Source organism: Pongo pygmaeus, chromosome 18 (assembly GCF_028885625.2).
Source record: "Pongo pygmaeus isolate AG05252 chromosome 18, NHGRI_mPonPyg2-v2.0_pri, whole genome shotgun sequence".
NCBI lineage: Eukaryota > Metazoa > Chordata > Mammalia > Primates > Hominidae > Pongo > Pongo pygmaeus.
In genome coordinates, this window is record NC_072391.2 from 86,706,758 (window position 1) to 86,731,979 (window position 25,222).

At 50.2% G+C, this 25,222-nt stretch overlaps 1 protein-coding gene across 9 annotated transcripts in view; it reads right to left on the bottom strand.

Annotated features, from left to right (window-relative positions):
• The window catches only part of ANKRD11 (ankyrin repeat domain containing 11), a 215,417-nt gene that overhangs the window by 129,817 nt on the left and 60,378 nt on the right, over window positions 1–25,222 (bottom strand). For 6 of the 9 annotated variants that reach the window (XM_063654587.1, XM_054455431.2, XM_054455425.2 and 3 more), the window contains exon 2: window positions 18,789–18,873. The exons of 1 other annotated variant lie outside the window; for it this stretch is intronic. The gene's annotated coding sequence lies outside the window, so the exon portion shown is untranslated. Of the gene's footprint in view, window positions 1–7,759; window positions 8,028–18,788; window positions 18,880–25,222 lie in introns of those variants that run through there. 2 more of the 9 variants (XM_054455430.2, XM_063654585.1) reach the window with 2 other exon arrangements.

Here is a 25,222-nt window from a genome sequence, read left to right on the forward strand (position 1 = left end):
AACCTCAGCACTCTGGGAGGCTGACATGAGGGACACTGTGAAACAGCTGAAGATTACCTGTGATCTCAGCACTCTGGGAGGCTGACATGAGGGACACTGTGAAACAGCTGAAGATTACCTGTGATCTCAGCACTCTGGGAGGCTGACATGAGGGACACTGTGAAACAGATGAAGATTACCTGTGACCTCAGCACTCCGGGAGGCTGACATGAGGGACACTGTGAAACAGATGAAGATTACCTGTGACCTCAGCACTCCGGGAGGCTGACATGAGTGACACTGTGAAACAGATGAAGATTACCTGTGACCTCAGCACTCTGGGAGGCTGACATGAGGGACACTGTGAAACAGATGAAGATTACCTGTGACCTCAGCACTCTGGGAGGCTGACATGAGGGACACTGTGAAACAGATGAAGATTACCTGTGACCTCAGCACTCTGGGAGGCTGACATGAGGGACACTGTGAAACAGATGAAGATTACCTGTGACCTCAGCACTCTGGGAGGCTGACATGAGGGACACTGTGAAACAGATGAAGATTACCTGTGACCTCAGCACTCTGGGAGGCTGACATGAGGGACACTGTGAAACAGATGAAGATTACCTGTGACCTCAGCACTCTGGGAGGCTGACATGAGGGACACTGTGAAACAGATGAAGATTACCTGTGACCTCAGCACTCTGGGAGGCTGACATGAGGACTGCTTGAGCCCAGGAGTGTGAGACCAGCTTGGGCAACACAGGGAGACCCCATCTCTTAAAAAAAATTTTTTTATAACAAAACAATAAAAAAAAAAAATAGCCAGGTGTGTTGGCACGTGCCTGTGGTTTCAGATACTCAGGGGGCTGAGGCAGGAGGAAGGTTTGAGCCCAGGAGGTTGAGGCTGCAGTGAGCTATATGACTGTGCCACTGCACTCTAGCCTGAGTGACAGAAAGAGACTGTGTGTCCAGAAAAAAAAATCCCAATACACTGTTAAGTGTCTCAAGCCCAGGTTAGAAATTACTCGTCTAGTCTCTGACAGAATAATCAGGTGAGCTAAGCAAAGGTGCTTTCTAGCCCAGGAGTGCAGATGCAGTGGCAGGCACATGGCTCAGCTGGCAGTGCACCGCCACCCAGGATCCTGGGGCAGTCTCTGGACAAGGCCTCAAAGACCTCAGAGAGACTCCCATCATCCCTCTCTCCCATCAGCATCATCAGTGTTTTAAAATTGTTAACAAGCTCCATGCTCTGTGAGATGCAGTTTCCAAGCAAGGCATTTTCAGCGTTGCCTCAACAGAAACTGCATCATCCCTGAACACTGTCCTCCTGTCACAGCCCAGGTGGCTCCGAACATGGAGCAGGACCATGATGACACAGCACAAGTCCACGCAGGGACACCTCCTCATCAAGACAAGTCAGAGGCAGAACCGAGTTCAGGGGCCAGTGGCTGGCTTTGTTTATTGTTCATTTCTCCGTAAGAGAAGCCCAGAGAGACAACTACAAGTGACCCAAGACACTCTCATAAGTGAGTGGATCAACCACCCGGCATCCATCCAGACAAAAGAATATTACCAGGCCCTGAAAAGACCATAAATGCATGCTGCTGAGTGAAAGCAGCCCGTCTCCAAGGACTACACACTGTAGGGTTCTGACTCTGACATCCAGGAAAGGGCAAAACTGTGCAGACAGCACAAAGATCAGCGATGCCAGGGGCTGGGGAGAGGGAAGGACGGAGGGATGTGTAGCAGGAGCACGGGGGACCTGGGGCAGTGAAACTACTCTATATGATACCACAACGGTGGGTCCACATCAGAATATGTTCGTCCAACCATAGACTGCACAGCACCCGGTGGACCCTGAGGTCGTGTGGCCTGTGGGTGATGATGCTGTGTCTAGGGCGGTCGCGACTATAACAAACGGCCGCTCTTGTGGGGATGCTGAGCCTGGGGGTGCAGGGGAACCCTCTGTACTTTATATTCTATTTTGCTGTGAACCTAAAGCTAATATAAAAAATAAAGTCTACTTTTTTAAAGTGACCATCCTGTCAGAAAAACAAAATGGTCTCAGAGCACAGGGCTTGGATTCACACAGCACAGAGTCGGCTCCCAGAGCACAGGGAGGTCCAGGGCACCAGGACCAAGAAGCAGAGTAAGCCGAGTGACACAAGAGAGGGCAGCCTCTGCCCCAGGCTTCCCTGTGCTGGAGGCCGGTCATCTGCTGCCCCAGGCTTCCCTGCGCTGGGGGCCGGTCATCTGCTGCCCCAGGCTTCCTATGCTGGGGGCCGGTCATCTGCTGCCCCAGGCTTCCTATGCTGGGGGCCGGTCATCTGCTGCCCCAGGCTTCCTATGCTAGGGGACGGTCATCTGCTGCCCCAGACTTCCCTGCGCTGGGGGCCGGTCATCTGCTGCCCCAGGCTTCCCTGCGCTGGGGGCCGGTCATCTGCTGCCCCAGGCTTCCCTGCGCTGGGGGCCGGTCATCTGCTGCCCCAGGCTTCCCTGCGCGGGGGGCCGGTCATCTGCTGCCCCAGGCTTCCCTGCGCTGGGGGCCGGTCATCTGCTGCCCCAGGCTTCCCTGCGCTGGGGGCCGGTCATCTGCTGCCCCAGGCTTCCCTGCGCTGGGGGCCGGTCATCTGCTGCCCCAGGCTTCCCTGCGCTGGAGGCTGGTCATCTGATGGGAACCCCTGCAGCCACCTGGACCAGCTGCACACACCTTTGACGCCTGACGCCCTCTACCCTCTACGGACACCCTCTCACAGGCTCCGCCCTCCTCAGGTTCACAAACACATCCCCCGTCTGCCCGAGTGCTGCCTGGCATGGCACCCAAGACCAAGATGGAGAGGGAGGCCCCGCATATGGGTGGACAAATCCACAACACACTGGCCCTCAAGTTTTCTCAGTAATGTTATATATTTCTCTCTTCCCCCGCCCCGCCGGCCTTCCCCTCCCCAGAGGGAGTCTTGTTCTGCTGCTCAAGCTGGAGTGCAATGGTGCGATCTCGACTCAGTGCAACCTCCGCCTCCCAAGTTCAAGCAATTCTCCTGCCTCAGCCTTCCAAGATGGCCGCCACCACGCCCGGCTAACATTTGGATTTTTAGTAGAGACCGGGTTTCACCATGTTAGCCAGGCTGGTCTCGAACTCCTGACCTCGTGATCCACCCACCTTGGCCTCCCAAAGTGCTGGGATTACAGCATGAGCCACTGCGTCTGGCATTAAATTTCTCTCTTGATTATGCAGCCACTAAATATCATGCTGGGATAATGGGAAATTAATGCTAAGCTTTAAAATGCAGAATGTGAAGCCTTATATCCAGAGTAATCCTTATTTTGTAAAAAGTACATGATATATTCAACATTTTAGATTTACATGTTTTATCTTGGGTGGTAGGATTACAGGCGATTTTTACTTTCTTCTCTATGCTTTATTTACTGGTGTTATGAGTTGAAATGGGTCCCCCAAGAATGGTATGTTGAAGTCCTAGCCCCCCAACACCACAGACGATGGCCTTCCTGGGAAACAGGGTCTTTGCAGATGATCAAGGTGAGATCGCTAGGGTGGGCCCTCACCCCACAGAACTAGTTTCCTTCTAGAAAGGGCAGGTGCGGACACTGAGATGTGCACGCAGGGAGAACGCTGGGTGAAGATGGAGGCAGAGATCGTGGTGATACGCCCACAAGCCCGGGCACACCAGAGACTGCCCCCATCCCCCAGAACCTGGAGAGAGGCCTGGAGCAGACGCCCATCCCCCACCCCTCCAGCACTGCAGAAGGAACTGCAGACAGCGTGGTCTCAGCGCCGTGGGAGAACAAATCCTTGCTGTGGAAGCTCCTGGTCTGTGGTGATTTCTCATGGCAGCCCCAGGAGACTCCCACACCAAGTTTCACTCTCTGTCCATGGATCTCTTTAATGGAAACCCTGATTTTTCCATAAGGCACTGAATCTGTGTTACTTTTAGAGTAAGGATGACGACCTACAGTTCACTGCATGAAAGCACAGCCCTTCCAACAAAGGCAGGCGAAATGTGAAGCCAATTATATCTGGGTGCCTACACTTGACTTATGCCAGTTCTTTGTAGAAAGAATGAGGCTTGTCTCAGTGATACTGATGTACAGTTCACATGAACTCCTAACCTTAGCAAGCCACAATAAGGTATCTGGGATTGAGCACTTATTTAAATTGGTAGGCACATCAATTTAAATTTAGGTAGTAGCTCAGCCTGTACCTAACACATGAGGAAGCCAAGGCAGGAAGATCGCTTGACTGCAAGAGTTCAAGAGCATCCTGGGAATGACAGGGAGACTCCGCCTGTAGAAAAACATTCAAAAATTGGCTGGGTATGGTGGCGCACACCAGTGGAGTCCCAGCTACTCGGGAGGCTGAGGTGGGAGGATTGGTTGAGCCTGGGAGTTCAAGCCTTGAGTGAGCTGTGGGTGGGAGGGCAGCACTGCGGGGTGAGGTGAAGGGGGTGGTTCTGCGGGAGGAGGTGAGGAGGTGGCTCTGCGCGGTTAGGAGAGGGGGAGGGGGTTCTGCGGGGTGAGATAGGGGGTCTCTGCGGGGTGAGGTGAAGGGACAGCTCTGTGGGATGAGGTGAGGTGGGGGTTCTGCGGAATGAGGTTGGGGGGCGGCACTGTGGGAGGAGGTGGGGTGGGGGGCACTGCGGGAGGAGGTGGGCGGGGTGGGGCCTGCAGACCCTCCAGGCTGTCCCGGGGGAAGGAGCCCAATCAGGGCCAGCACTGCACCGCTCCCGACAAAGCAGGCACCCCAGCCTTCCAGTGGAGACCTCCTTTCCGCCTGGGCTCCAGCTCTAGAGCAAGGCCAGTCACCTCAACCCCACCATCAAACACCAGGCTCCACGTAGGCACTGCCCTAGGAGGTGCCCAACACCACCAACGTCACTCAACTGCGTGGTGGTGGGTGGCCTGGAACGCTGCTGTCATCACTGCGCATGGACACATCATCAACCACTCAGCGTGACGTGCCCTCGTGCTTTCAGGTAAAACACTACAGACAAACTTCCTGTTGGCAGGTGGACCCCGCACTTCCTGGGGCCTGATCCGCTCCCTCTCTTCTGCTTTATGGGCACTGACAGGAAGTATCTGATGCGCACTCACTCACACCAGCCACGCAGATGTTGTGAGCAATTCTGTGTGGCCTGCTCCCCGCTCCTGACTGGCCCCAGCACTGTGTGGAAGAACATGGAGAAGCTCATCCGTCTGAGGATAGGGAGCAGCAGAGCACAGGCAGGTGAGGGCAGAATGGGGAACCCAAGTCCCAAGGAAGTTTCTCAATAAGCGAGGCCCCGCGCTCTGGGAGGGCACCCCCAGGAAGCCCACACATAAAGCACCTGGAAAGCAACTGGACACATGCTCAACTACGACTGGGAAATGACAGCGGCTTAAAAAAAAAAAGGTACACCACCAAACTGACAAAGACCAGAGACCACTTACATAAAAGCCCTGCTGCCTCCCAGGGAAGGGGTTTCAAAACACTTCTTTAGGTGAGCACGACAGCACATGCCTTTAATCACAGCTACTCAAAAGGCTAAGGCAGGAAGATGACTTGAGGCCAGAAGTTTGAGGCCAACCTGGGCAACAGAGCAAGCCCACCTCTAAAAAAATAAAAATAAAAAAATTAGGCGGGTGTGGTGACGTGTGTCTGGAGTCCCAGTTACTCGGAAGGCTGAGGAAGGGGCATCATTTCAGTCCAAGAGTTGAGGCTACAGTAAGCCATGACTGCACTCCAGCCTGGTCAACAGAGCAAGACTTGTCTCTTAAAAAAGCAAAACAACACATCTTTATATTACAGGGAACAGAAAGTAGCAAGATTATAAAACTAAAATAGGGTGAAAGAATGCAAGAGACTCAGAACATGGCAAACTTATAACTAAAATTCCAAACTACAAGAAACTCTCAGAGCAAACGCTGCACCACATAAGCCGCTAGCCCAGCACATCTTTGTGAAGAACCAGGAGTCCTCTCAGCACCAACAGACAGTCATGGGGACAGCCCACAGGTGGCTCGACCCACCAGCCTCAGGCAGCATGGGGCTGAGAGGGGAAGCCCAGTTTGGGCCCTGTTCTAGTCTCCTATCCACCCTCACCAAGGCACGAAACCACCAGCAAAGACTCAGAACATCAACATCTGTGTGACTAAGGAAATGGAAGTGCAGGAAGGAGCACATTTTTGTAATCAAAGGGCATGAAAAAAATTGCCTTCACTGAAAACACTGAAAAGGTGCAACCCTATTATGTCTCCTGCTAGGAAAAATTTTCCTCTGCTTTTAAAGGATTAATAGCCACAAAATATTATTTTGTTATTCTGGTGTCCTCCAGAAAACGAGCCAACAGTTTGAAGGGTATGGGGTAAAGAGAAGAGAAGGAAAAGCTGCTTTTGAAAACGCTGTTGACTGGCAAAGTCACCAGCACTCTATCAGGCTAATGCCTGGGTCAGGAGAAGACAGACGCAGTCACTACTATGATCCTGAGGGAGAGAAACTCTGGACGCCACGAAGTGGCATGTTCAACCTTCCTACAAGCACACAGAGGTGAAGCCTGGAGAACGGGCAGGGACAGGCACAAGTGGCCATGTGCTCAGCCACGCCTACCTGGCAAGGTCATTCTGAGGATGAGAGGCATCATGGATCCAAATGCCACCTTGAGGCTGAATGTACTACACAATAAAAGAACCATTGTAAATCACACTGTTGACTCTTGGTTGTTCTTTCCTTTACAGTCAAGTGAATTTGTGGACAAACATCGTGTCCACAGACCACCATAAATGTAGTTTGTTGTTTTAAATAAAACTGAAATCAGACTTCCAAAAAGAAGCATCTAATAACTTCTCCTCTCCCATCCCACCAGGGCCATGGCCCACAACACAGCCCGACACCCCGTCACACGCTCTCACAGGACAACTGCCCACACCAGTTAACCTGGTGTCACGGTGCAGCCAAGGTTGCGGTGAGTGGAGATCGCGCCATTGCACTCCAGCCTGGGCGACAGAGCAAGACTCCATCTCAAAAAAGTAAATAAATAAAAAATCTTATGGAAGGAGGTACCACGTATGCGGTCTGTTGTGGAACAAAATGCCGTTACGTGGGGCATGACTGTATTCTGTAGGGCACATTTGCAAAACAGCTCCTCTAGTCACACAGGTAACTGTTTTTGAGACAAGTTCTGGCTCTGTCACGCAGGCTGGAGTGCAGTGGTGTGATCTTAGCTCACTGTAGCCTCGACCTCCTGGGCTCAGGTGATCCTCCCACCTCGGCTTCCCCAAGTAGCTGTGACTACAGGCACCTGCCACCACACCTGGCTCATTTATTTTTTTTGGTAGAGACAGGGTTCTCACTATGTTGTCCAGGCTGGTCTCGAACTCCTGAGTTGCAGCAATCCTCCCACCTCAGCCTCCCAAAGTGCTGGGATTACAGGCCTGAGCCGCCATGCCCGGCTTTCCAGGTAACATTCCTATCAGCCTTCCTGACTGCTGCAGGTAAGGCATGTCCTCACAGGGACAATTCAGGAAATGCACCGAAGTCTCCTCAAGGCCTGTCCACGAAGCTCCTCCTTCCAGCCAGACCCTGGTGCTTAGGGGTCAAATCCCTCACAACTTCCCCCAGCACTGCTCACAAAGGATGCACTGCAGTCAATCCCAACTTAGCTCCAGCAAGAATAATCCCAGCACTTTGGGAGCCAACGCCGGCAGATCACCTGAGGACAGGAGTTCGAGAACAGTCTGGCCAACATGGTAAAGCCCCATCTCTACTAAAAAGACAAAAACTTACCGGGCATGGTGACACGCGCCTGTAATCTTGGCTACTCGGGAGGCTGAGGCGGGAGAATCACCTGAACCCCAAAGGCAGAGGCTGCAGTGAGCCAAGATCGCATAACTGCACTCCAGCCTGGGTGACAGAGGGAGACTCCATCTCAAAAAACAAAACAAAACAAAAAAAACCTTCAGCCAGAAAATCACCAAAGTCCTAAGTCTGGTTATGCCCTTTGTTTTCTATTTCTTAATGATAAAAACACAGCAAGGGGTTTGGTGCTGTGAGCAAGGGGCTCTCTGAGAGTTGGTGCCCACACACACTGGTCTCCAGGACAGACATGTCTCAGGCCAACGACACTGAAAGAAGCACAGACCCTCACCGCCAAGTCACAACGGGCACGGGAAACCCACACCACGGCCTCGGCCACACTCCTGAGGGCAACAAAACACCAACCGGCGCGCTCTGAGACTTGCGGTCAGTCCTAGAGGAGAAGCAGCAGCTGCTGAGAAGGCCGCACGGGCAAAGGAGCCACCATGCACCGTGACAAGACAACATGTTCGCCGGCCATGCCCGGTGTCAGCACGCAGACACGCAGGCACCAGAGGCTGCAGCGAGGAAGACAGATGTGCTTCCCCAGTGCTTATGGTCTGGGTGGGGACAGAAAAGAGACAAGGAAGGCACAGGGCAGGAGATCAGACACAGGGTTTTAGTTAACCAGGACTCTGATGCCGGCATCTGCCTGGAGGAAGGAAGGACAGACTTCTGAAGAAGAAGATGGACCTCAGTGCCTCCTTCACGCTGATAAGCGATCCCACCAAGTATGACCCACAGCACAGGACAAAGCCTTGTGTCCAGGACAGGGTGCTCTCCCGGAGGCAGCAGAAAGGACAGCTGTGGAATATGGAAGGGGATAAGGAAAAGGGAACAGGAGACAAATCAGCAACATTAAGAACATCAGGCCGGGCATGGTGGCTCACACCCATAATCCCAGCTGTGGAATATGGAAGGGGAAAAGGAAAAGGGAACAGGAGACAAATCAGCAACATTAAGAACATCAGGACGGATGTGGTGGCTCATGCCCATAATCCCAGCACTTTGGGAGGCCAGGGGAAGGGGGAGCAGATCGCTTGAGGTCAGGAGTTAGAGACCAGCCTGGACAATATGGTGAAACCCTGTCTCTACTAAAAACACAAAAAATTAGCCGGACACGGTGGCAGGCGTCTATAATCCCAGGTACTCGGGAGGCTGAGGCTGGAGAATCCCTTGAACCCAGGAGGCGGAGGATGCAGTGAATTGAGATGCACCACTGCACTCCAGCCTGGGCAACAAGAGTGAAACCCCATCTCAAAAAGATAAAAAAAAAAAAAAAAAAAAGAACACACAGACAGAAAAGAACGACCTAAGAAGGCACACAAGGAACATCAGAATCTTAAGGAAAGGACTGAAAAGGACTGACAGAAAAAGACTCATATTTTTATATAAGGAACACGGGGGAAAAAGAAAAATAATTAAAAGTAAAAGATTAATAGATGATATGGCCAGAGATTTAAAGAAAGACAACGAGATGAAAGCAGGAAGCCCCAGCAACAGTGGGCTGCCTCCCCAGGCCCTTCCCAGCATTTCCTGCCAGCAGGGCCCCTTGCCCCAAGCCAAAAAGGAACCACGTTCACCTCGTCAGGGCTGTTGCACGACAGCCCCACACACCTAAGAAACAAACTCCTTCTGGGTCAGGCAACATGGCTCACACCTGCAATCCAAGCACTTTGGGAGGCCGAGGCAGGCGGATTGCTTGAGTTCAGGAGTTCAAGACCAGCCTGAGTAACACGGCGAGACGCCGTCTCTATCAAACACACATACACACACACACATAGACACACACAGAATTAGCCAGGCGTTGTGGTGTGCCCCTGCAGTCCCAGCTATTTGAGAGGCTGAGAGGCTGAAGCGGGAGGATCGCTTGAGCCCAGGAGGCAGAGGCTGCAATGAGCCATGATCGGGCCACTGCACTCCCACCTGAGTGAGAGTCAGATCCTGTCTCCCTCCAAAAAAAAAAAAAAAAAGAAGAAGAAGAAGAAGAAATATTAACTCCTTTGTCCACACAGTAAAACTCAGTCTTCCATTAACTTCAAAAAGCCAAACTGGTAAGTTTTTAAGTAAAGAAAAAACACACCTATAGCAAAGCATGGAAAATCACTGCGATCACTCCCCAACTACAGTTGCCACGCAGTGGTACTGCCCCTGCCCTCAAGCTGGTCCCAGACTCAAACAGGAAGCCGCTGCACACGTGTGACCACTGGCCAGGGAAAGAGAGGCCAAGACAGCTTGAAGGACTTGCACATGGCCCCAGAAGGCTGCACTATGTGGCAAGCACTGGATGCACATAGATACTCGGCCAAGAAACTCCCTGAGAGAGCTCACACCAGCGCTGTTCCCTCCGAAGCCCAATTCTCCACCCTAGAGAAGTGGCAGCCCTTCCACATTCACTTTAGCCTTAGGCTACCACAGACATGGTGGCCAGGACAAAGAGGCGTGAAGCTGGCAAAACCACCAGGTTTGATGCACAGAAAGGCCAGCATCAGCACCCAGTTGCCTGGGCAGAGGAGGAAGAGGATGGCACATACACAGTCTGTTAGAAACGGCCTCACCTTGACCCTGAGTGTGGTGCCAAGTGGCCGTCCCAGATTCCCTCACCCCGCTCTCGCACACCATAGGCCCTCTGCATCTGGCAGGAGTGTAACAGCCGGTGCCCAGGCTGACCAGCGTGAGCACTGCCCCACGCACACTCAGACCCTCGGGATGAGCATGAAAGACGCCCCAGCCGTGCCCACAGCTACAGCAACCCCTCCTCGCACCCCCTGCCACCCTCCCTAGAGTTCAGTGCTAATATAACTGCCTCTGGCCTCAGCATGGCACCCCCCAGCACCCTCCCTAGAGTCCAGGGCCAATACAACCACCTCTGGCCTCAGTATGGCATCTCCCACCACCCTCCCTAGAGTCCAGCGCTAATACAACGGCCTCTGGCCTCAGCATGGCACCCCCCACCACCCTCCCTAGAGTCCAGTGCTAATGCAACTGCCTCTGGCCTCAGCATGGCACCCCCACGCCACCCTCCCTAGAGTCCAGTGCTAATGCAACCGCCTCTGGCCTCAGCATGGCACCCCCCACCACCCTCCCTAGAGTCCAGCGCTAATACAACCGCCTCTGGCCTGAGCATCCCCGGGACTCACTCACTCACTTCACTGATCAGCTGTGGAATCCTGAATTCAAACCCTACTTCCTAAACATCTTTTGAGGCCTACATTCGTCTTGTAATAAAAATAAGGAAAATGCAATTTTCTGGGATTTTGTAGGAAAAAAAAAGAACATAAGTGAAGATATCTAGCAGAGCACGTGCCTCTCATAGACCTTAGGAGTTACTGGGAAATACAAGTGAACAGGCCGCTGTGGAGTGCAGTTTCTAAAAGCAGGAGGAATACAGAGAAGGCGGCCCCAACCCTGCCTCCGGGAGCAAAACTAAAAAGAGCCACAGCCACGGCAGAGAATCCAGAAAAGCCACCTGCACAAAGGCCAGAGCAGCCAAGGGAAGCTGGGGGCCCAGGCCAGTGAGCCCTGGGGCCAGGTATCAAGCCCCTTAAAGAGCAGAAAACAGATTTTTTAGGTGAAGCCAACGGTCTGAGGAAACGAGATGAGCTCACACACCTGACGACAGCTTCCCTCAGCAATTCCACCCGCCTCCACAGGACTCAGACCAAGTCCTGGTGTTAGAGTACATCACTAGGCTACAAAAAAGCTCAAACCCCCACAGGTTCTAGCACCCCTAGCCACCAACACAACTCTGTTCGAGATCCACCTATCAACAGGGGTGGGGTGGGAAGGCGGTCCCCATCCTTAGGCCATTCTCTCTCTGTGGGTTGCAGCCAGGGTTTCCCGTGGGTCGTCTTGCGCACGTCACGGGCCTGCCACAGCATAAAAACATACAGGGGTGAGGGAGATGAGCAAGACAGCCAGCTTTTCACAAGAGCAGGAAAGGCTGGGCGCCATGGCTCACGCCTATGATCACACAGCTTTGGGAGGCAGAGGAGGAAGGACTGCTTAAGGCCAGGAGTTCCAGGCCAGTCTGAGCAACATAGCAAGATCCTGTCTGTACCAAAACACACACACACACACACGAAAACTGGTTGTTGTGTTACTAGAAGTTTCCATCATAACACTGAAGTTTAGAATACAGTATTACTAGACCAAAATAACCTGGCATTTTATAGGATTTCTTTAACCAAATCTGATCACATCTAAACTGGCATCTTTCTGCTCACTTCTCAATTTCAATATAAATTTATTTATTTATTTATTTGAGACAGAGTCTCACTCTGTCGCCCAGGCTGGAGTGCAGTGGCGCGATCTCAGCTCACTGCAAGCTCTGCCTCCCGGGTTGATGCCATTCTCCTGCCTCAGCTTCCCGAGTAGCTGGGACTACAGGCGCCCGCCACCACGACCAGCTAATTTTTTGTATTTTTAGTAGAGATGGGGTTTCACCATGTTAGCCAGGATGGTCTCGATCTCCTGACCTCGTGATCTGCCTACCTCGGCCTCCCAAAGTACTGGGATTACAGGCGTGAGCCACCACGTCCAGCCTCAATCTAAATTTAAAACACAGTTTGCTGTTCAGCTACAGGGCAGAATTTTACATGGAACAGGTGCCTCACAGACGCCAACCCGGTGGATACGGCCCTTTGAGCGTCACCTAAAGCCTCATAAAATCATCACCAAGCCCATCCCCAAAAGCTGTAGTTAGTAAGCCACCAGGATTTGATATTTAGAAACTTTTCCCACTAACAAAAAACAAGCAAGAATAAATTTTAAACAAAGGCTGACTGTACCCAGGAAATGGAGAGAAAAACAGAAAAAGACTCATGGACACTGGTGTTGGGAGTGATGGTCTCCACCCTCAGACCAGACTAAGACACCCTGCAGAGCTGAGGCCGTCAGGAACCACACAGAGCTACGGAAGGGAAACACCTGCCCCCCGGGCTACAAAGGCCACCCTCTGCCCTCTGCCCTCTGCTTACTGCTCTGGTTCTGCCCTCCAGACACATGCAGGTCCCTAAAGCAGCTGTTATCCTGCTGATGTGCTGACACCATCAGATATGAACAAGAATCCCAGTTTTATTTTTCCTAATAAACAAATCACCCATTTAGCAAAACATCAACGATACCAAAAGCTATAAAAGCATCCTCGGATTTACAAAGAACCCTCGCTTCTCATTTCCCTTATTTTCCCATGCCCAGGCAGAGAGCCCTGAGCCCACGGGAAGCTTCACAGAAGGGGGTGGGGAGTGGCCAACCGTGGCCAGGGCGAGACAGACACCACGTGTGCGTGAGCACGTGTTCTACACAGAGCCTTATGTACGGGGCCACAGAGTAAGCAGAGCCAGGCAGCTCCTGCTGCCAAAGTCAACATGTTCAGGCTGCCCGGCCTCCACAGGCACTTTCCTGAAAGCTGCCTACAGAGAAGGGGCGGCCAGGGCAGGAGGCAGCAGCACAGGGGCTCGGGCCCACACTGGCCGTCCACACCCAGGGCCACGCCTCCATGACGGTGCCCTCCACCACATCCCCTCTCGTGTGTGCTGGTGCCATCACGGGGGCCCAGGGACCTTTTTGCTCTACTTCTCTTTCAAACTTGCAGCCCTGTGCCAGCAGCCAGCACTGCCTTCAGAATCCCTGCACACAAGCGGTGGGAAACCTCAACTGCACCGGAAGAGGAGCAAGCTGCCCTGGCTGGGCCAGATGCTACACGTCTTGCTGTCAAGATGGTCTACATTTCTTCCTTTTTTCTTTTTCTTCTAATCCTTCTGTCACCTAGAGCTGGAGTGCAGTGGTGTGATCATAGCTCACTACAATCTCTGCCTCCAGAGCTCAAGAGATCCTCCCACCTCAACCTCCTGAGTAGCCATGACGACAGGCACACACAACCACGCCTGGCTAATTTTTGTATTTTTTGGAGAGATGGGGTCTTGCCATGTTGCCCAGGCTGGTCTCGAACTCCTGACCTCAGGCAATCCTCCCACCTCAGCCTCCCAGAGTGCTGGGATTACAGACACCATCTCATGGTGCCCGGCCAGTTTACATTTGGAACCCACCACTATCCCCTTGTTGACAGTAAGCACATCCCAAATCATTTTTCCCAATGGACAACACAAATAAATAATTAAGATCCTTATTCTAGAGTGGGGAAAAAAGAGACTAGAATTCTCAGCAGAACTTGAGGAATCCAATGGCCAGTAACGAAGACTCCTCCCAGAGTCTCCTGACCGTGCCCCATCCCTCCCCACAGCCAGGCACTGGGGTGCTCAGGCCACACTGGACCCTCCATCTCCTTCCTCCTACCTTCCTCTTCTTCCCACCAAAATCTAAGCAAGTTGTAAATGGGCCTTCTGGTGGCAATGATGTGTTAAGACACGCAGAGCCCTTACCCCATTTGCTACAGGAACCCAATTACATCTGGGAAGAAACAAGCGGGACAGGAAAAAGGTACACTGGTGTTTTTGCATCCATAAAGTTCACTTCAATTTAAACATAACTTACTGAGTACTCTTATGCTAGATCCAGGCAAAATGTTTTTCACCCTCAGATACAAAAACATAGAGGAAAAAATTCCCTTAAGCCAGCTGTAAAAAATGGTATTAAAAAAAAAAACACTGGCCCCATGAGAATCACTGTAGTTAACAAAAGAAATAAAATAACCGCAATAATATAACCAACAAACAAAAAGCCATTCTCAGTCCCCCAGCAAGACCTCTCCATGCCTCCCAGGTCAGCAAGAGGACAGAGGACAGCAGAGGTCACAGGTCAGCAGAGGTCCCAGCACCCAGAGATGCATTCCGGCTAAAAGCACACATGCGGGAAAACAGCTGACAGCCAGAGCTCCCAATGGGGAGCTCCAATGTTCCAAACCCTCCCCCAGGCCCTGGGACTCTCTGCCCATCAACCAGAGCCTGGAGGGGGAGGGAGTAGGAGGGGGCGCCGCTCAGTCACAAGTGCCCATTTTCACATGAACAAGTCTAACTTAAATGACAAAGTATCTTCTATAAGTTATTGCAGTTTAAAGAGGCCTAGCCACAGATAATTCCTCAGAACTCTAAAATAAAAACTGATTCTACTAAACAATGCAGTTATTTATCTCAGCATAATTACTACGCATATTTCTTTGATAATAATGGAAGCATGGTGTTACCTGTTTCTAAATCTATGTTGAAAATGGAAGTGGGCCGGGCGCGGTGGCTCACGCCTGTAATCCCAGCACTTTGGGAGGCTGAGGCGGGCGGATCATGAGGTCAGGAGATAGAGACCATCCTGGCTAACATGGTGAAACCCCGTCTCTACTAAAAATACAAAAAATTATCCGGGCGTGGTGGTGGGCGCCTTAGTCCCAGCTACTCGGGAGGCTGAGGCAGGAGAATGGCGTGAACCTGGAAGGCGGAGCTTGCAGTGAGCCGAGGTCACGCTACTGCACTCCAGCCTGGGCGACAGCCAGACTCCGTCTCAAAAAAAAAAAAAAAAAAAGAAAGAAAATGGAAGTGAACTCACATTGGCACCTACAAATCCCTTACAGGCCTGCAAACCAATCTAGTCCTGTGGCTGTCAGCAGCCCCCAGGAACCCCTGGAGCATTCTACGGCAAGACACAGAAACAGCCCCAAGAGTGTACCAGGAACGGCATCTCACAGCCGACAAGCACCCCAGGGGGTGAGGGTGCCAGGGAGACTCTGCACCCCCACAACGCCCTAGGGTGCAGCTGAGGCTTGGAGAGTGGAAGGGAGGGGCCAGGGCCACAGAGCTAGCACCAGTGAGCCCATCACACACAGGCTGTCGGGGACCCTGTGTCACTGCGGCCACACCTGGCCCCACCTCAGGGCAGGACCAGCCTAGAATCCATCCAAGCTGGGCACCTAAGTCATGCCCAGATGGGAGAAAAGAGGGCAGCAGCGTGTACTGAAGAAGCGACTGTGGATCTCATCTAAACTGCTCACATTCCACCCCAAGGAATCAAAGTGAAACACAGGAATGACACAAATACCAACATGAAAAATATTAGAGAACCTGTAAAATTCTTCTTCTTCTTTATTTGGGACAGGGTCTCACCCTGTGGCCCAGGCTGGAGTGCAGTGATGTGATCATAGCTCACTGCAGCCTCAACCTCCTGGGCTCAAGTGATCCTTCCTCCCCGCTCAGCCTTCCCAAGTAGCTGAGACCACAGGCGCATGCCACCATGTCTGGCTAATTTTTTTATTTTTTGTAGAGATGGGGTCTCATCATGTTACTCAGGCTGGTCTCGCACTCCTGAGCTCAAGTGATCTACCCCTCCCTTCCTCCCAAAGTGCTGGGATTACAGGCGGGAGCCACTGCACCCGGCCAGCTATTCTCTTTTTAAACCCTGCATTTTAATGCCAGATAAAACAATGGAGAACAGGTATTCAAGACCAGCCTGGCCAACACAGTGAAACCCTATCTCTACTAAAAACACAAAAATCAGCTGGGCGTGGTGGTGGGTACCTGTAATCCCAGCTACTCGGGAGGCTGAGGCAGGAGAATCTCTTGAATCTGGGAGGCGGAGGTTGCAGTGAGCTGAGATCGCACCACTACACTCCAGGCCCTGCACAACAGAGCTAGACTGTCTCCAAAAAAAAAGCAATGGAGAACCAGCCTCAGCGATGTCCTCAGGAGGCCCTCACATGCCCATGTGGGTCACTGCACTCAACCTCTGCTCAGGAGGGCCTCTCTGTAGCAACACTGCAGTATCCCTGGTGGGAGGCCACAACAGACCTTATGCTAACTAAGGGCCTTCCTCGTATTCAATCTAACCACCACAAACAAACAAAAGACAAAATCAATACTGAGGATCTATAGTTCACAAAAGTGACAAATGGCATTAAACACCTTAGATTATTACTGTGGCATGGTCAAAAATGCCAACATTTCCTATGTCATCAAACCTAAGTATCAGTACATCTATTGTTCTCAATCCACTAGAGTGCTAGACATTTAGGCCAATTCCGGGTCCTATCAGCAGAGTTGTTGATAGCTTGTTCCCCTTTAATCAGAGAAGCCTGTACTTTGAATCCATCAATATATATTTTTTTTTTCCGGAGACAGAGTCTTGCTCTGTCGCCCAGGCTGGAGTGCAGTGCTGTGATGTTGGCTCCCTGAAACCTCCGCCTCCCAGTTCAAGCAACGCTCCTGCCTCAGCCTCCCAACTAGCTGGGATCACAGGCATTTGCCACCATGTCCAGCTAATATTTACATTTTTAATAGAGATGGGGTTTCACCATGTTGGCCAGGCTGGTCTGGAACTCCTGGCCTCAAGTGATCCACCCACCTTGACATCTCAAAGTGCTGGGATTACAGGTGTGAGCCACTGTGCCTGGCCACTAATTGCTGATTAATAATTTTATTTTTCACACTAGTAAGCAGCATTTTGGCCAGGTGTGGTGGCTCTCACCTGTAATCCCAGCACTTTGGGAGGCTGAGGCAGGGGGAATGCTTGAGAGCAGGGGTTCAAGACAGGCCTGGACAATGTACGTAACAAGACTCTGTTTCTACAAAAAAAAAAAAAAAAAAACTTAAGAAAAGAAAATGCAGCATTTTGCTTTTCCTTCTCATACATTAAGGTCAGCAGTATCCTTTTCACAAAGAGGCACAGCTCAGACCCTGGGGTGTGGGGTGCTCCCTCATCGCTGCCCCCCTTTTCCCATGTACCTGGCCCCTCCATGGCACCCCTTTTATCACAACTAGGCTCAGTCTACCTCCAGATCTTGAAAAACATATCACCTGATCACAAACATGCCCACTACCCAGGCTGGCTTCGTTCTAACGACGAACCATCCCGCAGATTAAGAGAAGACAATTCTAGACCTATTTTCAAGGATATCTCAGATTCCCTTTCCTTCAAACCTCACCTCTATTTCCAAGGAAAGAATTCAGTCATATGAAAGAAAGCAGTCAGGTGTATTTTAAAGTGGCCTGACTCCAGGTGACTGAGTAAAGGACAGATACACCAAACTAAGACGCTCCGGAAAGAAGTTGCAGGAAAGGTTCTTTCATGTTTGCTAGGAGTAACAACACAAAACAGATTATGTATTTTTGGACTGTTCACTTTAAAACCATGACTCACACCTGGCCAAAATATGAAAATTTAAATTAGCCAAGTTTTCTCTTCAACTGCTATCTATCCACATAACAGAGAAAATAACCTGCCAGTCACCATGCGTCTCTGGAAGGAGGGAGGACTCTGCCCTACAGCGACACGTGCTTGGTCAGAGCCAAGGCCAAAGTCTTTATGGAGACTGCTGCCGCTCCTCTCAAAAACATGCCAGTCACTCCCAGGAGGAGGCAAGGAGTCAGGGCTGGCGAACCAGGCTCCCACTCCTTATCTGCCAACCATACACACTGGTCTCCAGCTCCTAAGAAAAGCCAGAATAGCCATCTAGAGGGTTCAGCAGCAGCACTATGCCCAGAAGCACAGGACAACCCGGTGAGACCACCAGGAACCTAACAAGAGCAGAACAGCTCCCAGGATACAGAACCCTCATCCAAGGACAACCCAGCAAGACCGCCAGGATCCTAACAAGAGCAGAACAGCTCCCAGGATACAGAATCCTCATGCAAACTGTTAACACAACATGCTCAGAGCACACAACACACAGCACGGGGTGGGGATCTCAGTCATCATCAGACCGACTGAGGATGAAGAAAATTAAAGGAGGACGAGAGGAAATAAACTTCTTTTATAGGTTATTAACAACCTATTTAATTTTTCAGCAGATTTCTTCTCACTGTGACACCAAGGATCCCATTCATTAATCCAAAAAAGCTTACCTGTTACCACTCTGAAAACACTCTAAGTGAAATCCAGAACAAAATTCAAAACATTTCGACAAAACTCTATCAAGTCCAAGAAAATCAACCTGGATGCTCACGCATTATTTTGATAACTTATTTTTACAAATCAATGACAAAAACATAAATTGATAGAGAATGCAGTGAATATTTACCGATTCCATAGCTGAAAGTCAGTGCTGATGAGGACTGTCTTTTAAATCCAATGGAGGTGTGTCCCAGAGCAGGGCTGTATATATTCTGAAACGAGAGAGTGAGATGAGCTCATGTCAACAGTAAATGCAACCTCAGTTCTTTCATAGCTCTCGTCTCCCTCCATTTGGTCCACACGGTTTAGTCCATCACCCCTCCTCTCCTATGACCCACTGCTCAGCTCCTGGTTCGCTGTGCCAAGGCCAAAACTTCCTTCATTCATCACATACTTTTACGTCAAAATGCAGCAATTGCAACAACTTAAAAGTAAATCCAAAGTCCAGCACAAAAAAGAGTAAATGACACTGATACAATCTTGTGAAATCACCATAAAACCAGATTTTACAGGCTCTGGGGCTTTTTATACGTAAGAAACCAAATAACCCAAGTGGGCAATCTCGCCACAGAAACAAAACATTACCAGTAAGCTAAGCTTTTAAAAGGCTTTTTTTTTTTTTTTTTTTTTTTTTTTTGAGACAGAGTTTCACTCTTGTCCCCCAGGCTGGAGTGCAGTGGCGTGATCTCAGCTCACTGCAACCTCCACCACCCCTCCTGGGTTCAAGCGATTCTCCTACCTCAGCCTCCCGAGTAGCTGGGATTACAGGCGCTCGCCACCCACCCCGGCTGGTCTGGAACTCCTGACCTCAGGTGTTCCACCCACCTCGGCCTTCCAAAGTGTTGGGATTACAGGCGTGAGCCACCATGCCCAGCCTTAAAAGGCTAATTTTAAGTTTAAGAAGCATATTAAGTTTTAAACTACATAAAAGGTACAAAAAAAGATAAGGTGGTTTTCATTTCCACTGAGTATTTTAAGAGGAAAAGATTATACTGCAGTACCATTTTTTAAAAAGCTGAATAAGGCCATGCACGGTGGCTCACGCCTGTAATCCCAGCACTTTGGGAGGCCGAGGTGGGCAGATCACTTGAGGTCATGAGTTCAAGACCAGCCTGGCCAACAGGGCAAAACCCCATCTCTACTGAAAATACAAAAAATTAACCAGGTGTGGTGGCTTGTGCCTGTAACCCCAACTACTTGGGAGGCTGGGGCAGGTGAATCACTTGAATCTGGGAGGCGAAGGTTGCAGTGAGCCGAGACTGTGCCACTGCATTCCAGCCTGGGTGACAGAGCGAAACTCGTCTTAAAAAAAAAAAAAGGCAGCTGAATAAACCTATATAATTTCCCTGAAGAGCTCTGGGGACCCCAAGAATAAAACAAACCAGTCTAAATGGGGGAAAAAAAATCTATACCCATGTTACTTCAGTCCCATCCAAACATCAGGCTCTCCTCCAATTCCAAACACTTCCGTGTGCAGAACCAGGGAGGGAAGCACAGACAGGATTGAAGGCAGCTCCCAGGACAGGGCTTGCTGGTGCAGGGTTCCCCGGCTCCGCACTTCGCATCCGAGAGAATCGCGTGTTTCCTGAGCAACACTCATGGCACATGCATTTTGCAAAGATGGAGTGAGGTTTTTCCTCCTTACACTCCTGGACGGGATCGTTCAAAGCTGCCATTAACCTCAAGGATCATTAAAAATAAGTGTGTGATGGGTGCGCTGGCTCACGCCTGTAATCCCAGCACTTCAGGAGGCTGAGGCAGGCGGAATGCTTGAGCCCAGAAGTTGGAGACCAGCCTGGGCAACACAGTGAGTCCCCATCTCTACAAAAAATTTAAAAAAATTAGCTGGGCATGGTGGTGTGTGCCTGTAGCCAGAGCTACTCACACCACTGCACAGCAGCCTCAATCCATCAATCAATAAAAATAAATGTGAATACGCAGCTTCTAGTCACCACACAGCCTGGTTTCAGTGAAAAGCAGCAAGTGTGCCACGAAGCTTTCCATAAAAGAGCTCAGAGAGGGGAAGAGCATCAGCAGCAGGAAGCCAGCGAGGAACCCCAGCATCGACCTCCAGAGTCCTGAGAGCACTCAAAGCGTCATGAGTCCAACAATTTGCAAGCTCAGTGCCAATGGCATTTGGGTTCAGTGCGCAACAGGGTTGAGCAGTGTCGGTCTTCTAGATGCCAGTAAGGCCACCCAGCAAATCCTGGCAACCAAAAATGTCTCCAGACGATGTCCGCTAAAGGGCAAAACACGCCGGTGAGAACTGCTGCTTTAATGCAGCTGCTGTTTCCCACGTATGAAGAAACTGGGCCCAAATCAGGTGAAAGTGAAAAAATCAGTTAAAAGTGAAACAAAACTCAGTTTTCTGTTGTCTTAGGGTCCCACAGGGTATGAAAAGCAAGTTGGGAAGAGAAAATTCTGGTCTGAAGGTCTTTTCTTTCTGAATGAGAGACAATCTCAGTAACTGATCCCATTATTTCTGGAAGACAATACCAATCCAGAGCCTCTAAAATATTTGGAATAAACATTACAGATTTTTTTTTAAGAGACAGGGTCTCACTGTGTTGCCCAGGCTGGGAATGGAGTGGTGCAAACACAGCTCACTGCGGCCTCAACCTCCTGGGCCCAAGGGGTCCTCCCACCTCAGCCTCCCAAGTAAAGACATCTTCTAAGGTATGAAAAAAAGCTTCATTTAGAATACATGTTCACATCAAAACCACCACCACGACTATAAACAAGCTATGTTGTCAAACAGAAAAGCACCAGGCTACACTTCTTACTGTCAGCTCCTGCCTACAGCAACTCAGGAATCAACAGGTCTGTGGAGGCCGAGACCACGGAGACACGAAGGGTCAGTGTGTGATGACGGAGTCAGGGAGTCAGGGATGGGACCATCACCCGTCCATGTCTGGGGGTGGGGTGAGACATGAAGGGTCAGTGTGTGATGACAGAGTCAGGGAGTCAGGGATGGGACCATCACCTGGCCATGTCTGGGGGTGGGGGTGAGACACGAAGGGTCAGTGTGTGATGACGGGACCACTGCCCATCCATGTCTTGGGGCAGGGGTGGGGGTAACCAAAACCAGAATCCAGTTAAAACAACAGGGAGTTGCTTCTACCTATGGAAATAGCAACAGGACAAGATGATAATCCAGGTGCTGAGGAGTCAGCTACACGCATTCTGTGTTAGAAAACCCAGGAGGTAGTTTCAATACTAATGGCAGTTCTCTCTGAATGGCGGAGCAATGCAAGGTTTTAAAGTTCTCTTACTACTCTGGACCCCTTACTCTCATCAACCCCTTTAGTGGGTTAGCTGCCACATTAGGGATAGGGAAAGAAAATTATTTAATACAATCAACGGGTAAAAAGTTAAAGTTACATAAGAAGAAAGAGCTCTAGGCCAAACCTATAATCCCAGAACTTTAAGAGGCTGAGGTGGAAGGATCACTTCAGCGCAGAAGCTCAAGGCTGCAGTGAGTTAGGGTGGCACCACTGCACTCCACCTGGGCGAGCGACTGAGACCTAAGAATATCCAAACCATTAAAATAATTTTTTTACAGAATTTTTCTTTTAAAAAAAGCAATTAAAAAAAAAAGGATCTTGGATGTTATCACCAAAAAGAAGTGGTATTTGAGGCGATGGACACAGTAATCACCCTGGTCTCGTCGGTAAACAAGGCATCCATGGACTGAGGCATCCTACCGGACTCCACTAACAGGTGCAACTATGGGTCAGTAATAAACACACTTTTCAAAATGTCAAGTAATAACACGATATTCGCGCTGACCCAATCGCACCCCACTTCTTCCAGTGTCCTGGGCTCTCTCCTCGCTTTGCTGCATGAGAGCTGCTTTACTCACTGCTCTCGACAAACAGTCACAGCCACGAGCATCGTCCGAAACAGAATCACAACCTCCCTGGGAAGGAAGCTGGGCAGACCTGATGCTTATTTTTGGAAAGGAACGGAAGTTCAAGATTGCTAATGTTTTTATTACAGTCTATCTTTTCTCCCCTAAGAGAATCACAAGTTTTAGGAGACTGTGACTGACACAACTGTATTAATGTTTAATTCACTCCCACTTTAATCACTTTTTTCTTTTTTCTTTCTTTATATCAAAGCACATCAATAATCACTTTTTTCAATCAGAAGATCTACAACTGCTAATCATAGTCTTCAATCCGCTAAGATGAGCAATTCTTTCTATCCACACTGACTAACTCCAACTGACAGCAAAGAAAAACCACGAGGCCTGTGGCTGCCCCACACCGCTGCTCCTTCAGACAACCAAGGGCCACGCTGGTTTCACAGCTGTGAGCTCAGGCCCCTCAGCTCCCTCCTGTGAGCCACCTTCCCAACACCCTCAGAGCCCAGGAGTCCATGTCAGCAAAGACAGGTCCCTACACTGGCCTTGGTCTCAAAATGCTGTTAGCCAGAGCACTTTTTCAATCATGACCTTATGCAAACAATGATTTTCATTCGTGTTAGGCTGAGTGGGAGGGTCCACAGGGGAGCCACTGACAATGGGCATCTGCCCCCGACACTGGCTGACTAACCAGCACCATTAACCCTGGGCTCCAAAAGGCAGTCACACCAGCCTGTCTCAGGGCCAGGTCTGTCTTTTCCCCACTTCCCACAGAACGGCCCGCAGTGCATTCCTTTCATGAGTATGAAAACCCATACGGATGGGTTTTAAGAGAGTAGTGCAGAGCTGTGGCTTTCCTGATAAATACTTTTTCAGTAACTTCAAATACATGCACAGAGAAGGAATGAGATGTGTGGTCAGAGTTAACCTGAAAGCACAAGGTGGTGCCTGCAGCAGCAGGCACTCAGCACCTGACCCAACTCGACTCAAACATGTGAGCCCACCATTACTAGAGGTCAAAAATGGTCCATCCAATAACCCCCACTCAGTTGTTCATAGCTGTTTTATTCACAAGCACCAGAAACTGGAATCAGCCCAGATGTGCTTCGATGGTGTAAGAAAACGTTTTAAATGGTCCATTTTCCATGCATGATAAATCTACGCAATGGCAGCCAGCCTGCGGATGTAACAAACCGCATGGCTCATGCACCTAGAAGGTCACAATAAACCAACAAAATGTAGAGGAGGGGTCAGCCCATAAATGGGAAGAAAGTTTCGGTACTGGGAAATCAAAACTTAAGTGGGTAAGGGGACAGGGTACAACCTTGTAAGGGGGATAATGAAACTCAGGCGACCTCCGGGAAGATTGTAACCCCATAGTACTCGACCAACGAGGAACTGGGAGAGGGACTTGCGTGCGAAGAGATAAACTACCTGCTGTGACTGCCCCGGGTATGCCTGCCTACCAGGCACCTGATCTTGCAAGACTGCCATTAAAAATCTTGCTTCCTGGCTGGGCACAGTGGCTCACGCCTATAATCCCAGCACTTTGAGTCAGGCGGATCACCTGAGGTTGGGAGTTCAAGACCAGCCTGGCCAACGTGGAGAAACCCCGTCTCTACTAAAAATACAAAATTAGCCAAGCGTGGTGGCGCACGCCTGTAATCCCAGCTATTCAGGAGACTGAAGCAGGAGAATCACTTGAACCCAGGAGGCGGAGGTTGCAGCGAGCCAAGATCGCACCTCTGCACTCCAGGCTGGGTGACAAGAGCAAAACTGTCTCAAAAAAAAAAAAGAGAGAGAGAAAGAAAAAAGTCTTGTTTCCACTGTTCTGTGTCTCCCCAAGCCCAGTCTTTGGGTGTGGATGGGTGAATGTGTGTTTCTCACCATGGATAAATAAGCTGAGTCCACCCACACCATGGAGACCACTCAGCAACAAAACAGAGCAAACATTACGCTGAGCAAAAAGGCCAATCGAAAAGGTTACATTTCTACGATTCCATTTATATGACACTCTTATGACACAAATGGAGGACAAATTAGTGGTTCTCAAGGGTTAGGGACCAGGGTGGGGAGATGGGCTGGAAGGGGCAAATGTGGCTAGAAAAGGGCAAAGGGCAGATCCTTGCGACTGTGGAACTATTCAGTACCACAACATGGCAGGGACGGGAGCCCCTAGTGGTGAACACGCACAGAACTCAATCTCTCTAACACACATGTACAAGTAAACCTCAGGCAACCTGAGTAAGACTGGTCAGCGATACCGTGTCCACATCCTGGCTGTGACGTTCTATTAAGGCCACAGTTCTCCAATGTGTTACCATTCGAAGAGAGAAGGAGACTGGCTGAAGTGTACAAGGGGCTCTCAAGGATCTCTTACAACTGTAAGTGAAAACACAAGCTCAAATTATTTAAAAAAAAAAAAAAAAAGTCCAAAAAAGAAAGAGTCCAATATTGACAATTTCATATGGTTTTATCTAGCATCAACTCACTTTATCCTCACAATAATACCACAAAGTAGGTATCATTATTATCTCCCCTTTGCAGATGAGAAAACTGAGGCCCTAGAAGTGTGAGAAATTTAGTCAAGGTCACATTTTAAATGGTGGGGCCAGGACTTGAAACCAGGCTGGCTGGCGCCAGAGCCTACACTCTTCACCACGATCAGTCTCGAAACTGGAAATGGAAAACATGAA